A 12,728-nucleotide genomic window follows, 5' to 3' on the forward strand; every position below is an offset into this window, starting at 1 on the left:
CGGGGCTTTAAAAGTCAGCAACCAACACTTTGAATTGCGCTTGGAAATGTACTGGGAGCCAGTGTAAGTTTTTCAGGACGGGTGTTATATGGCCCTTTGAAATTCGCACTTCTCCGAATTTTGCAGTGCAGTTCTCCAGCTGAGCAATGAGTACAAAAAAATGCATATATTGAAGTGTTCATGAAAATGCACATATTGGTGAAAATATTATAGACACACTTTATATGATGCAATGTCCACAGTGAGGCTTACTTTCAGGGAAAGAGGGCATAGGGCTGCCACCTTTAACATCTACAATTGCCTTAATTTTTATTTAGCCTTTGAAGGTTCAAATACATGTTACAAGTAGCATTATCTTAGAAAACTCAACCGTCTGTTTCCTTCCTTTAAACCAGCCCTGCAAGGAGTAACTTTGAGTGGGAAATCAAAATGCGTGTTGGGGGAGTGGGAGATTGCTTAACCCTATCCCAGCCCGTCATACAACTTTCAGAATTAACAAATAGTTCACATAATATGCAAACTAAGCTGAGAAAGTTTAGTAAAACCCATACCTAGGTGTAGGTGCTGACAAAAAGGTGGCTTGTTTTTGTTTTTCGCAGTTGGAACAAAGAATTATGTAGAATCAGCCAGGAGTCTTCCCTGACCCAACCTGGAAATCTGTTTGGGGATGCCAGGGATTGAACTTACAACCTTTCACATGCAAAGCATGTCCTCTACCAATGAGCCATAGCCCTTCCCCAGTGCTGTCATGCTGTGAACTGGGCTGTGGTGGAGTCCTCATATTCCCAAGCAGCTTGCATGGAGGATGCTATTACAGCCTTTTTGCCCAAAACCTGAGCCTGAACACCTCCTCAAAGTACCATAATAGTTCCTCGAACAGATGTGGTACAGTCTTAAGATTAAGGTTGTTGATGTGTTTAATTCAGTATGTTGTTTTTATTTTCTTCTTAAATCGCTGCCTTGGGAAGAGCTGGGGGATAGAAATGCACACTTGGTAGATCCCCGCTCATGAAACCCTAGCAAAGAATAGTTTTATTTCACTATTTCCGTTGTTTCAGTCTAAGGAGCTAACCCACATACAAGAGGCAGAGGGGAGATATAAATCTCTCAGAGAGAGAGAGAGAGAGAGAGGTGGAGGCAGGGTTGTTAGTCAACTAGACAAAGGTGTAGTTTCAGATGAGGAGATTCCTTGATCCCAAAATATGATAGTCATTCAAAGCTCAGGCAGACCACCAAACATTCCCACCATGTTTCCGAGCACAATTCAAAGTGTTGGTGCTGATCTTTAAAGCCATAAACAGCTTCTATCCTGTATGCCCAAAAGAGCATCTCCACCCACATTGTTCAGCCTGGACACTGGGATGCAGCTCCAAGGGCCTTCTGGTGGTTCCCTCACGGCGAGAAGTGAGGTTACAGGGAACCAGGCAGAGGGCCTTCTCAGTGGTGGCGCCTGCCCTGTGGAACGCCCTCCCACCAGATGTCAAGGAAATAAACCACTATCTGACTTTTAGAAGACATCCGAATGCAGCTCTGCATAGGGACGTTTTGAATGTTTACTGTGGCTTTATAATTTATTAGAAGGCACCCAGATTGGCTGGGGCAACCCAGTCAGATGAGCAGCAAAACAACAACAACAACAACAACAACAACAACAACAACAACAACAACAACAACAACAACAACAACAATTCTTCCTTGACCTTGAACATAAATCCAGATTACCCAACCTTTCACATCAAACTTCGAAGCTACAGCTCAATGCTTGTGCTGATATTTTGTATGCAGAAAGTCACAGATTTGGTCCCTCAACATCCTCAGGTTAAAGAAGAGTAGGTCATGGGAGAGATCTCTGCCAGAGACTCCGGAGAGATGCTGTTAGTCAGAGTAGACCATACTGGGCTACAGGGACAAATAGTCTGACACTGGGGTGCTTAAGGAAATCAGTCTTGGGGATTCTGAGATGTCCACACCTCTCAGACTAGTGGGCTGACTGGAACCCATCTATCCTTTGGAGGAAGGACTTTGGGGGCGCTGCAGTGGCACCTGGTGCCCATTGAAACTGGTAGGGTGGAAGGCAGGGAGACCAACAGTAGGTGGAGCCAAAGCCAACTAATTCTACTTTTGTCCCCTCCCTGTTCAGTTCTACAAAGGGATGGCATTGAGACTTAGGGAGGAGGAAACTAACAGGCAGGACTATACCATGGACTGCCCCCCCCCCCCGTTTATATTTTATTAAATTCTTTTTTAAAAAAATCACACAATCACTTCAATACATAATCAATTGTTCTTTTGTTTCATCAACTTCACACCTCATTTTCCACGGTGGTTTTTTAAAAATGATTTCTCCCCCTTGGTGCACCTTATCTTCTCTCTGATATCATAACAACAGCACAATACAATAATCTTTCATTCCTTCTGTTGCTTCTAGTTTAAATTCTACTCACGAATTTATCATACTACAATATTTCTTTAAATAATCCAAAAAAATCCACAGGCCCTGGGTTTTAAGTGGGAAAGCAGGTAGGGAGGTGGCTGAGAGCAGGCTGAGTTGGGTTGGGTAGTGCCCCATTCATCCAAATGGAGCAGCCTCCGCTGGGACATTGATTTCACATGCAGAAGGCTCTGAGTCAAACCCCAGCAAATTTGGTAAGGCTGGAGGGACTCCTGCCCAAAACCTTGGAGAGCCCCTGCCAGTCAGTGCATGCATTATTGAGCTATATGGACCAGTGCTCTGACTTAGTATAAGGCAGCTTCTGTTGTCCCCGTTCCAACAGATTTTGTACTTTCCTGAATGAAACTTATCCATCCATTGCAGGGAGTTGGACTTGACGACCCTTGTTGTCTCTTACCAGCTCTACAATGTTATGATTCAATGGAACTCTGGCTATCTTTGACATCTCAGAGTAGAAAGGATGAAGCTATTATGAAACAGTTAAATAAGCAATGCACTTCAGCTTAACACTATTAGGGACTGACATGGAAACACGCAACCCATTTATTGTACACCGGCATGAAGTTAGCAACTTTCTGAAAGCAGCGCTTCTACTTGCCACTGACAATTAGCCCCAATTTGCCAGTGGCCACATTATCGTTGCCCTGTGGGACGCGAGACCCTTTTTGCCGCTCACAACAGCAGGACGGTACACAGCCTCTTTATCTTTTCCCTATCAACCAAGAAATTGACATTTGCAACCACACTAGGTGCTAGATTGGTTACCGGGAGAAAAGAACAATATCGCATATTCTACTTTACAAGTGGAAATTTAACACTTTGCCGAGGATACAAAATGTTCAACAAGTATATTTAGGCAGAGGGAAGGCTGGAGGAAATTTGGTTCGGTTCATGTTTTAACACGAACCTGCCTAATTAGCACTTCTTAATATAAAATATGAAACACAGCTGTCCTTCACGAATTTGCCCTTCCCGGAATTTTGTGATGCAGTTCTCCAAAAAATAAAAGAAAATGCATGCGTTTGAGGAAAGTGCATGTAAAAAAAGCATATACTAGTTAAGTAACATAAAATGCATTATATTGGGGGAAATTGCTTGCAAAAAATGCATTTATTAGGACTAAAAAACATGCACGAAAATGGTGATGAATTTTCCTGAGTTATTTAAATTTTAAAAAATTGCAGACTGATGAACCAGTAGGGTAAACTGAGTTGAAGATTGGGGCAGGAGGAAAAGAAACTGAGAGAAAACAAAAATGACAGAGTTGCCCCTACCTAAGCAGATAATGATCCTGGGGCCTAGAAAATCCTATTAAAGCCAAGTTATGTCAAACAGCTTGGACAAAATCCCATTGAAATCAACAGCTTGAAATTGTCATCAACTCACATCTTACAGCTAGATTATCTTGCTTTTTTATTATCTTGCACTATTAATGTGCAAAATGGTTTGCAATAAGAACATAAGAGCCCTACTGGATCAGGCCCCGGGTCGATTTAGTCCAGCATTTCTGTTGCCAGAGGTGGCTATCCAGATCTTCTGCAATGCCCACAGAGAATGAGGCCAGCAGGCATTCCCTGTCATGTTAACCTAGAATCTGATAGTCAGAGATCCCGTTAAGCACTCATGGCGGGGGGGGGGGAGAGACCCTTATTCATAGATGTATATATATCATCCATGAATCTTGCCTGGTCTCTTTTTAAAGCAATCTAAGCTAATGGTCATCACCGAGTCTGATGAAAACATTATGCAAGTATCTTCCTTGTTTCCTACATGAATGGTTTGATCTGAATCTCTTGGAGTTTCACATTTTGGTTGTTGTTGTTTTTTTCCAGTTCTCCAAATGCTGGGAAGCAGTTCTTGACAGGAGTACACATTTAAATATATATATTTAAAGCAAGCACGCATCTAAATATGTTTGAAGGGAAACGCACATGCAGAGATGTTTTAAGAGGATTTTTATATAGGCAAACAACAACAACCCGCAGATTAATATGGAAACAAGAACAGAATTGTGGGCAAAAAGCTGTGAAACTGATATATCCTGATTCACTCACCCATCTTTAGCAATGTGCCTTCCTCACTTGAGAATGTGATAGGGCATTTTGGTCAAAGGCCAACAAATGAGCCTTTGGACTTGAACCAATCTCCCCACTCTAAGTCAAACATTCTGCTCACTATACTAAAATGGTTCTGAAGTACACCCACTCGTTAGAACTGTGGATCAGGCTGTCAACTAAATTCACACGGAAGCTTTATTACCCCCAGACAAACGAAATAGCCCCTGAGCTATTATTATCATTATTAGTAATATTTATTAAAATTGCATACCACCCTATACCCATATATCTCAGGGTGGCTCACAACAAAAAATCACAATAGCAAAAAGAGAAAATAGAAAATGAAACCGAAACAACAACCCAACAAATCCCCCCTTAAATGTCCTGAGAAACATCATCAAGGCCTATTTAGTGCTGCAACCTGTTTTCCATAGCGACCAATGAGATGTATATAAGAAACCCAGAAGTGGGACATGAATTATGGTCCTACTGAATTTGAGGCAAGCATCATTCTGTTAAGGACTGTGCAGGATTTCAGAATTAGAAGATTTCTGTCAAAGAAAGGATGGATCTTTTAGTGTGTTAGCGTCAACACAATCTAGGTTAAAAGAAGGGATGTAACACAGATCCGCAACAAAACTTAAATGTAAAGCAATGTAGCATTTCACAACACCACGAAGAGTGAAAATCACTTTAAAAAAACAACAACACAAGGACACCAACGACACATTGATGTATCTCGTGAAATTTAATATAAAGTATCCCTTTAACAGAAGAATGGTGGTTGTATAAAGATTTGATGCTTGTGGTGGAGGGAGAAAAAACAGGATTAAAAAAAGCAAGGAGTATTTCGTCAAGTTTGTTATAATTATCAACAGTATCAACACCTGTCATCTTTAGTTCTGTGAAAACGAACCTGATCCTCTGAAAGAATAATTTCACCAAATGGCTCGGACAAAATGATGAGCAGAACACATGGGTGTTGAGAGCCAAACTAAGACTACAACATTTGTGGAAATATGCTACTATTATTCTGGCAAAAGGACTATTACCTCTAGACATCCTGTGCATGAAGTTGCTTCATGGCATATAACCAGGGTGCAATATGTCTGGAATTGGGGAATGATTTGACAACGCTGTATTCTAAATACATTTTTTTGGCCGCTACAGAGGCATGTGCCCTGCTCCACATCTCGGTATACTGGGTTGCAACAATTTCCCCTCTAATCGGATTTCATAAATTCGAGGTAGCATTTTAGGGTATGTGTGTCAGTATAATTGAGGAAATCCTGGGTCCAAGGCTGTCGCTTAATCCTTTCACCTTCCTCTCAAGATACATCATCCTTTAAGCAAAACATATCCTAAGGTACAGCATTTATTGTTACTGGAACGGCAAGGATGGAGCCTGTCAGACGACGGATATCAGAAAGTTTCCTAGTTACAGAAGAGCGGTCCTGGAACAACGTGGAATGTAAAAAAAAAAAAAAAAAAAAAAAGCTGATATAACATTTATTTGTATTTGAGATGCCAGTTTATTTTTTTAAAAGGTCAGTGGAGACCTTTAACAAACTACCTTCAAGAGCAATGCAGACCTTTGCTACACAGTTTATCCCAAGTGAAAAACAAATCTAGATATATTTCTGAACATGGTTTAAACGGAGATTATTAATGTGACTCGCACTGATGTGATTTGCTAGCACCCAGGGAATGATCCAGCCAAGTCTCATCGATTTCAACTTGAGGGAAGAGGGATTTTTAAAAAAGAGAGAGAATGTGCTTAATTCACCCATTGAAATCAACTGGGCTTTGAAGTGTTTCATTTTGGCTGCATTCTGCCCCTAATATCAGGCATCACAAGTGTTTTATAAAATATGTTTTCCGTGATATTTTTGGAGCCGGCCTTTGGTACGTAATAATTTGTGATGATCATGTCGGAAAGCATTTTTAAAATAGAACGGGGTCGAAGCAAACAAGATGGTCTTCTTCCACGCAGCTTTTGCACCCGCGGCCTGCTTCTGTGGCCCTGCCAGCACAGACCACTCAGGGCACTATTGCAGCTACACAGATCTATCGGACTGGGATGCCAGCAATTTCTCCCCCTGGAGCAGGTGCAATGCCGATTTCCAAGGTGTAAAATTACCAGCCTCTGCTAACGCGGCAATGCCTTGCGTGTTTATAATTATTATACCCACTCCAATAAATGAGTTAACAAGAACGGTGGCCAAAGGACATGGTAGCCAGAAATGTCAAGCACACTAGAAAAACAAACAAACAGACAAAAAATGTCAACAAGTTTCACGACCAAATCCCAACAGATTAAGCTATGATGTTTGTGGCAGTTGTGGGAGCTGGGTTCACTTCTTCACGTCTTAATCTTCTGCTCCCCCCCCCCACACACACTGGAGAAGCACACTCCCATATAATTTCCCTGTTTCAACACCAGGATTCCTCGCTTTATGGACTTTCGGCACGTCCTTTGCAAAAGAAAAACTCGGCCGTTGACATCTAGGAAACTGGGCCTTCCCTCCTGTCGGCTCCTCTGCGAACAGGTCTATTGTGCAATAAAGATACGCTGGTTTGAGCAAAACTTTTCAGCTGCCAAAGCTTATCCACCTACCAAAGGTCAGGCGTAAGAGTGCTGCCGAGGAGAGATGGCTATTCTCAGGAAGGGAAGGTACGGTATCTGCTCACAAATAACCCCCTAGTGGTTGTCTTGGATTAGACAGTGCACGACATCCAGAGCAGAAGGGAGCCAGACAAAACGGATTTTGGAAAAGTCGGTTTCGAAGGAGGGATAATTAATAATAATAATAATAATAATAATAATAATAATAATAATAATAATGTGAGAGAGAGCTAAAAATTGAATTCAACCCTGAACTGATCTCCTGCCTTTAGGAAGCAAATATCTCACTAGAATCACTCAGAAGGGCTGATATCCAGTATCAGGCATTATATTTAAAATATCTAGCAGAAGTTCACAAAAACAAAAAGCACACCGTTCAGTCTATTCCTTTGCTGCAGCTTGGTCCACAACCCACTTTATTTGGAGTGTTAGCAAAGCAGCTAATTTAGCCCATGTTAATTAAAGAGTACATTTGCAGACAGAAGGAAGGGGGGGGGGAGAGGATGAGTTTAACCAAGCTCCTCATCCCAATAATTGCTCCAAGCTGATTTCATTTACCATCGCTCTAAGATTATTATTATTTAAATACATGCCAATTCATCCCTATTGTGAATGTCGGAAATGCAGAAGCATTTCCAAATGATATAAAACATTTTTGGTGTGTTTCAAGTATGTTTTCCCTGCCCCAAGATTCTGCTCCCCCCCCCCCCAACAAAATTGTTGGCAAGAGCAGAGAAACAGTGCAAACTATTTGAGAAGATTCTCCTAAAATTATCGCGTTATCAAAGCGTACAGTGTGTCAAGTGATACCTGTATTTGGAGCAGGGATTCCTTCTGAGCTTTACAATTATGATGACATTATTGCCCAAGAAATTGTAGTGTGTTTGTGTGTGTCAGTAACACTGACACGACTTAACTAAATGGTAGGTGAAGATATTTGCTTTGCAATAAGATTTAAAACAACTAATGTGATGAATTGCCCAAAGTGATACTGTTCTGTCATTTGTTCACTTTATCATCTGTTTGAGATACACACACACACCCCTATGCACACTTGCCAGCTAAATAAATGCAGCCTGATCCAAAGCAAAATATAGATTTCCGAAGGAGCCAAGAGAAACTTATTCAATCCCTATCAAAAAGCACCATGGCTAAAACAACAAGACAGGTTGTCACATTTTTAATAAGGCTCCGACACAGATATTGCTGCTAGTTAGAAGCTCTCTAAGACGCTGTAAATACCTCATGCATTCATTATGCTTAATGTCTCTGGACAAGAGGGAAAAGAAGAAACAAGGGGTTTTTTGGGGGGGGCTTTTCAAAGTAGCAGGCACACACACACACACACTGTCCTCACAAGCAAACATTTTAAAGTCGCATGGCTTGATTGCAGGACAGCAGGAGGGGGCAGCAGACTGGCCACCCAACCCTCTCCCTGTCACTTCTCAGATTAACCCCTCCAGTGCCAATGGCAAACCAGCCGGCCCGAAATCTGGCCAACTTAAATCCTGCGTTTGGCTCGAGCCAGAAGCTCAAGGCTCCTTCCGTGGAATTAGTCACTTCTCCGCTCCCTCAGAAAATAGCGTCCAGCCCTGCCTCACCATTCTAGCAGTAGAGAGAGGTACGAATCTATTGAATTGTTTGTTGAAATCTACAGGCTACAAACTAAAGACAGCAGCAGCAGCAGCAACAACAACAACCCTCAGATAAGTTATAGCCAGCATGTTTCCTAGTGATCTAAAGAAAAAAAGAAGAGGAGAAACCACCCGTGTGCAAAATCACTTCGAAAATAAGTGCCAAATGAACACGCTGAAAACACATTATTCCTTCTGCTTTCATGCAGAGAGACGTCAGCGGGCCAGATTTTGTTTGGACAAAATGGATGTTTGTGGTTATTCCCAGGCCATGGGTACAAATCAGGGAAATACAAGGAGAGGTGGGAACATGGAGACGGAATGACACCATGTGCCAAGTACCACTACCACCACACAGTTTGGCTTCTGAAGGGGAGCAAGGGGAGAGGAGGAGCCCTGTAGCACATTCACTCTGGAAGGGCATTGTGGAATACCATTCTGACCCATCCCAGTGACGGAAGGCTGTCAGTTTTTCCACTTTCGGAAAAACTAAAACCAAAACAGGAGGCAAGTGTGGGGCAGTGCATCCCTTCTGGGAAACTTTAGCTAAGACAAAAACTGCCATATAGGCAGGGAAAGGATTTGTCATTTAGTGGCACCGAAGGAACACTAAAACAAATTCAGCAAGGGACAAAGATGGCAAGAAAAACACAATTCACAAATATATTACTGCCCCATAGACTACTTAAAAAAACAACACCACCACCTTGAACTTTCCTTGTCAGCTGCTGATTTAGGATCCCCCCCCCCCCGAAATTATTATTATTTTTTAGAGCAAGTGAGCCAATAAATATTTTGCATGAAGCATCCCTTCCTTTCCTCCCTCCCCTGTTCTTTATCAAGAGCACAACCCATCCTTCACTTTGAAGACTCGTGGGTCCATGTGCCCATCTCTGTCTTCCGATGCCTATTCTCTGGGTCTACAGAGAAATCATGACAACATGCGCCAGTTACTTTAGGTTTGAAAAAAGCATCCCACACACCACGAACGTTGTCAAGCAGCCCCTTTTGTTTTTCCACTGACAAGGTTTTTATGAAGACATTAAGCATTTATGCCAGGCGTTTCTGAGCTCTTAATTGTTCTTGTAAAATTTCACAGCAACGTCCCTAATGCTGAAGTTACAGGTCCCTCCCATCAATTGCTTGAGTAAGGCAGAACTTCACCTTGACTTGCCTTTTTGTATCTAACATAGGCTGTGTCTCTATTTTGAAAAAAGCAATAAAATTAAATCTCGGTGGTGTGTATTTTATTTATTTAACGCACACCCTAGAATAAAATTGGGCGGTCACATAGTACCTCATCAAAACCCACCACTCAGTAATTCCAGAGAAACAGAAAGCTTGTTCTAGCTGGAACCTCTCAGTACCTTTTGCACTCGACATTTCAGCTGTCTGGAGTGCCTTTCAAAGTTTTGGTAGAACCCCTTCTCGATTTAAAAACAACACGAACAACAAAAGGGACGGACATTCTCTCTGTGTGCATGCTAAACCTGTCCTGAGTTTAGATCAGCAAACAGCTAATTCACCAATGAGGATAATATGGTCACAGATTCATCCCCGTCTTTCTCGAGGATGCAAGAGACACTTTTCTTTCTAGGCTTCTATGTTACCAAAGTTAAGGGCAAGGGGAGGGGGAGGAAGCAAGCAAAGCAAAAGAGAAACTGGATCAACTCCCTTTCCATCAGAGACAACTGCATTCCCACAAGATGTAAAGTGAAGTTATGGAAGTTTCAGAATAAATCAATGTGCTAGAAAGGCGAAAGGGGGGGTGCGGAATACCTCTTCCTTAGAAAAACTTGGTGACTGAGAAACTGGACTGCCACCCAAAATGCCTGGATCATAAAATCAATGCCTCCTTGTAGCCCACCCCACGGCCTGTGCAGAACGGGCCTTGTAAGCATTAATAACAATGTAGTTCGGGTCTGACAGGTGAGAACACTGATTTCAGCAAAATGCACAAACAACATTAGGCTCCGAGAGGGCCGGGGTGTGTGTGTGTGGAGGATGGAGAGATTGCAAGAACATCCTCTATCTACGCAACCCGAGTTTTCATGTGAATTGTGCATGTAGTGTTGTGAATAACTTCCACAACCTGTACAGATCTCCATGTGTGTGTAACTACAGTCAAACACAGAGAATGTAAACAAATGGTAATGATTAACAGAGATATTGGTTTGTATTACCAGCTAAAACCACAGATGGAAAATGGTAAATAAAAAGAATTGTATGGCAAGGTTTCATTCTCGTCCTCCCCCCTTCCATTTAACTATTTCTGTCTATATACCTTGATAGCTACATGTCTGTTAAGGCTAATAACATGGATTATTTAACCAGTACTTCTCCCTCCTTCAAACAAACAAACAAAAATAAGAGTAAAACTCTGAACACACACCTCATCAGGGAGATGAAAAAGAAAGAGGGCAATCAACTCAAAAGTTGAGTTTCAAAATGAAAATGAAAGCGAGCTCTTTAAAGCAGGACATAGGAAGAGAGAACACACCATTTATATACCTGCCTTCTGCACCTATTCAGCTCATAGGAAAAGTTACACAGAGATAGCAAAACAAAACAAAAACACTTTATATATTTGTAAGCATGTTGCTATGGACATGCCATGCGGAATAGTTTCAAACCTCTTGAGTTCTTCCCCTCCCCGGAAAAAAAAAGAAACCAGTTTTTGCCAAGTTAACCTAGGATTTTTACTAAGATAAACAGTTAAGTTCTCGCAGGTATGTCCGTATCACAATATTATGAAATGGGGGAGGGGGGAAATGTCAGCGATTTTAAACAAAGGAGAGAAATTAATTGGATCAAATAAAACCTTGGAAGGCATTCAGAAGTGCCAGCCCAAAGTGTTTTCTGTCAAGGGTTAGAGTTACGAAATACAGTAGTTTTCAGAACAACCACCACCCCCCTTACTGATTTCAGTTTCTTTATACTGGTATATAAAGCTATATAGGTGCACACACATTGGTGTACACACAGATATGCATACGTGTATCTGTACACATACACCCCTAGCTAGTTTGTTCTCTGGCAATCTAGTATTCTTTGCACTCTATACTTGCAACTTCTCTGCCCTCTTAAGATGTTTGACGGATATTTTCCTCCCTGTGCCTTTTACTATCAAATTCAGCAATCTGAAAGCTGAACAGCTTGGCTTACCATATTTTTTTACCAGCTGGTCTATCACCTAGCTTGCATTACATAGTCAGATGCAACCAAATGTTTATGCAGAATGTAGCTTTCATGAACCGTGGGGAGGGGAAGCTGGGAAGCGTGCGCTCTGACAATTTAAAGCCTTTTCATTTTTCTTTATAAAGACCCACTTAGAAATGCAAAGGCTTTGAGTCCCTTCTCATAGCCAAACATGGGCTATTTACAAGCTTAAAATACAGGGGGGAAAGTGGGATGGGGATGCAGTCAGTGGGAGGATCTTGGTTCTTCCCGAAGTACAGTGTACAAGTGGTTGAGAGTAATCTTCAAACATAGTTAGCAAAAGTCAAGATTGATGTGAACTGAACAATCTATGGGAGGAGAAGGAGACTTGGGATCTAGACCTCATGATCAGCTAGGAACTGAAGGACTTCTAAACTTTGGCAAGTGGGTGGTAGAAGTACAGGGGAAGAGGATGACAAGGCAAACAGGTCATAAATCAAAAGAGCAGGTTTTGACACGCAGTCAAAAAGAGGTACTGATAAATTCAGAATGAACTGTTCCACTCCACTCTCTCCGCTGCCCAAACCCACTTTTAGTTTATTATTTTGCTTGCTCAAGCTTGGGATGATGTTAACTTGCCTCCAAATAGTCACTCCTGTTAGATCAACCACCACTACCAACGGGAGGGAGGGGAGTCATGTGCTTCCTAGAAACTTTTTTTTTTATGGAAGGATCAAATTGAAAGTTTAAACCCTCGCCAGTTCTTCCATTCATTCCAGGAAGCGCTCTCTCCAAAAAGG

General features: G+C 41.8%; 1 protein-coding gene across 9 annotated transcripts in view; it reads right to left on the bottom strand.

Moving 5' to 3' along the window:
- SOX5 (SRY-box transcription factor 5) overlaps positions 1 to 12,728 on the bottom strand; it is a 783,587-nt gene that overhangs the window by 385,136 nt on the left and 385,723 nt on the right. The gene's annotated exons all lie outside the window — the stretch shown is intronic.

This window comes from Podarcis bocagei (genome assembly GCF_964188305.1).
Source record: "Podarcis bocagei genome assembly, chromosome: 10".
Lineage (NCBI taxonomy): Eukaryota > Metazoa > Chordata > Lepidosauria > Squamata > Lacertidae > Podarcis > Podarcis bocagei.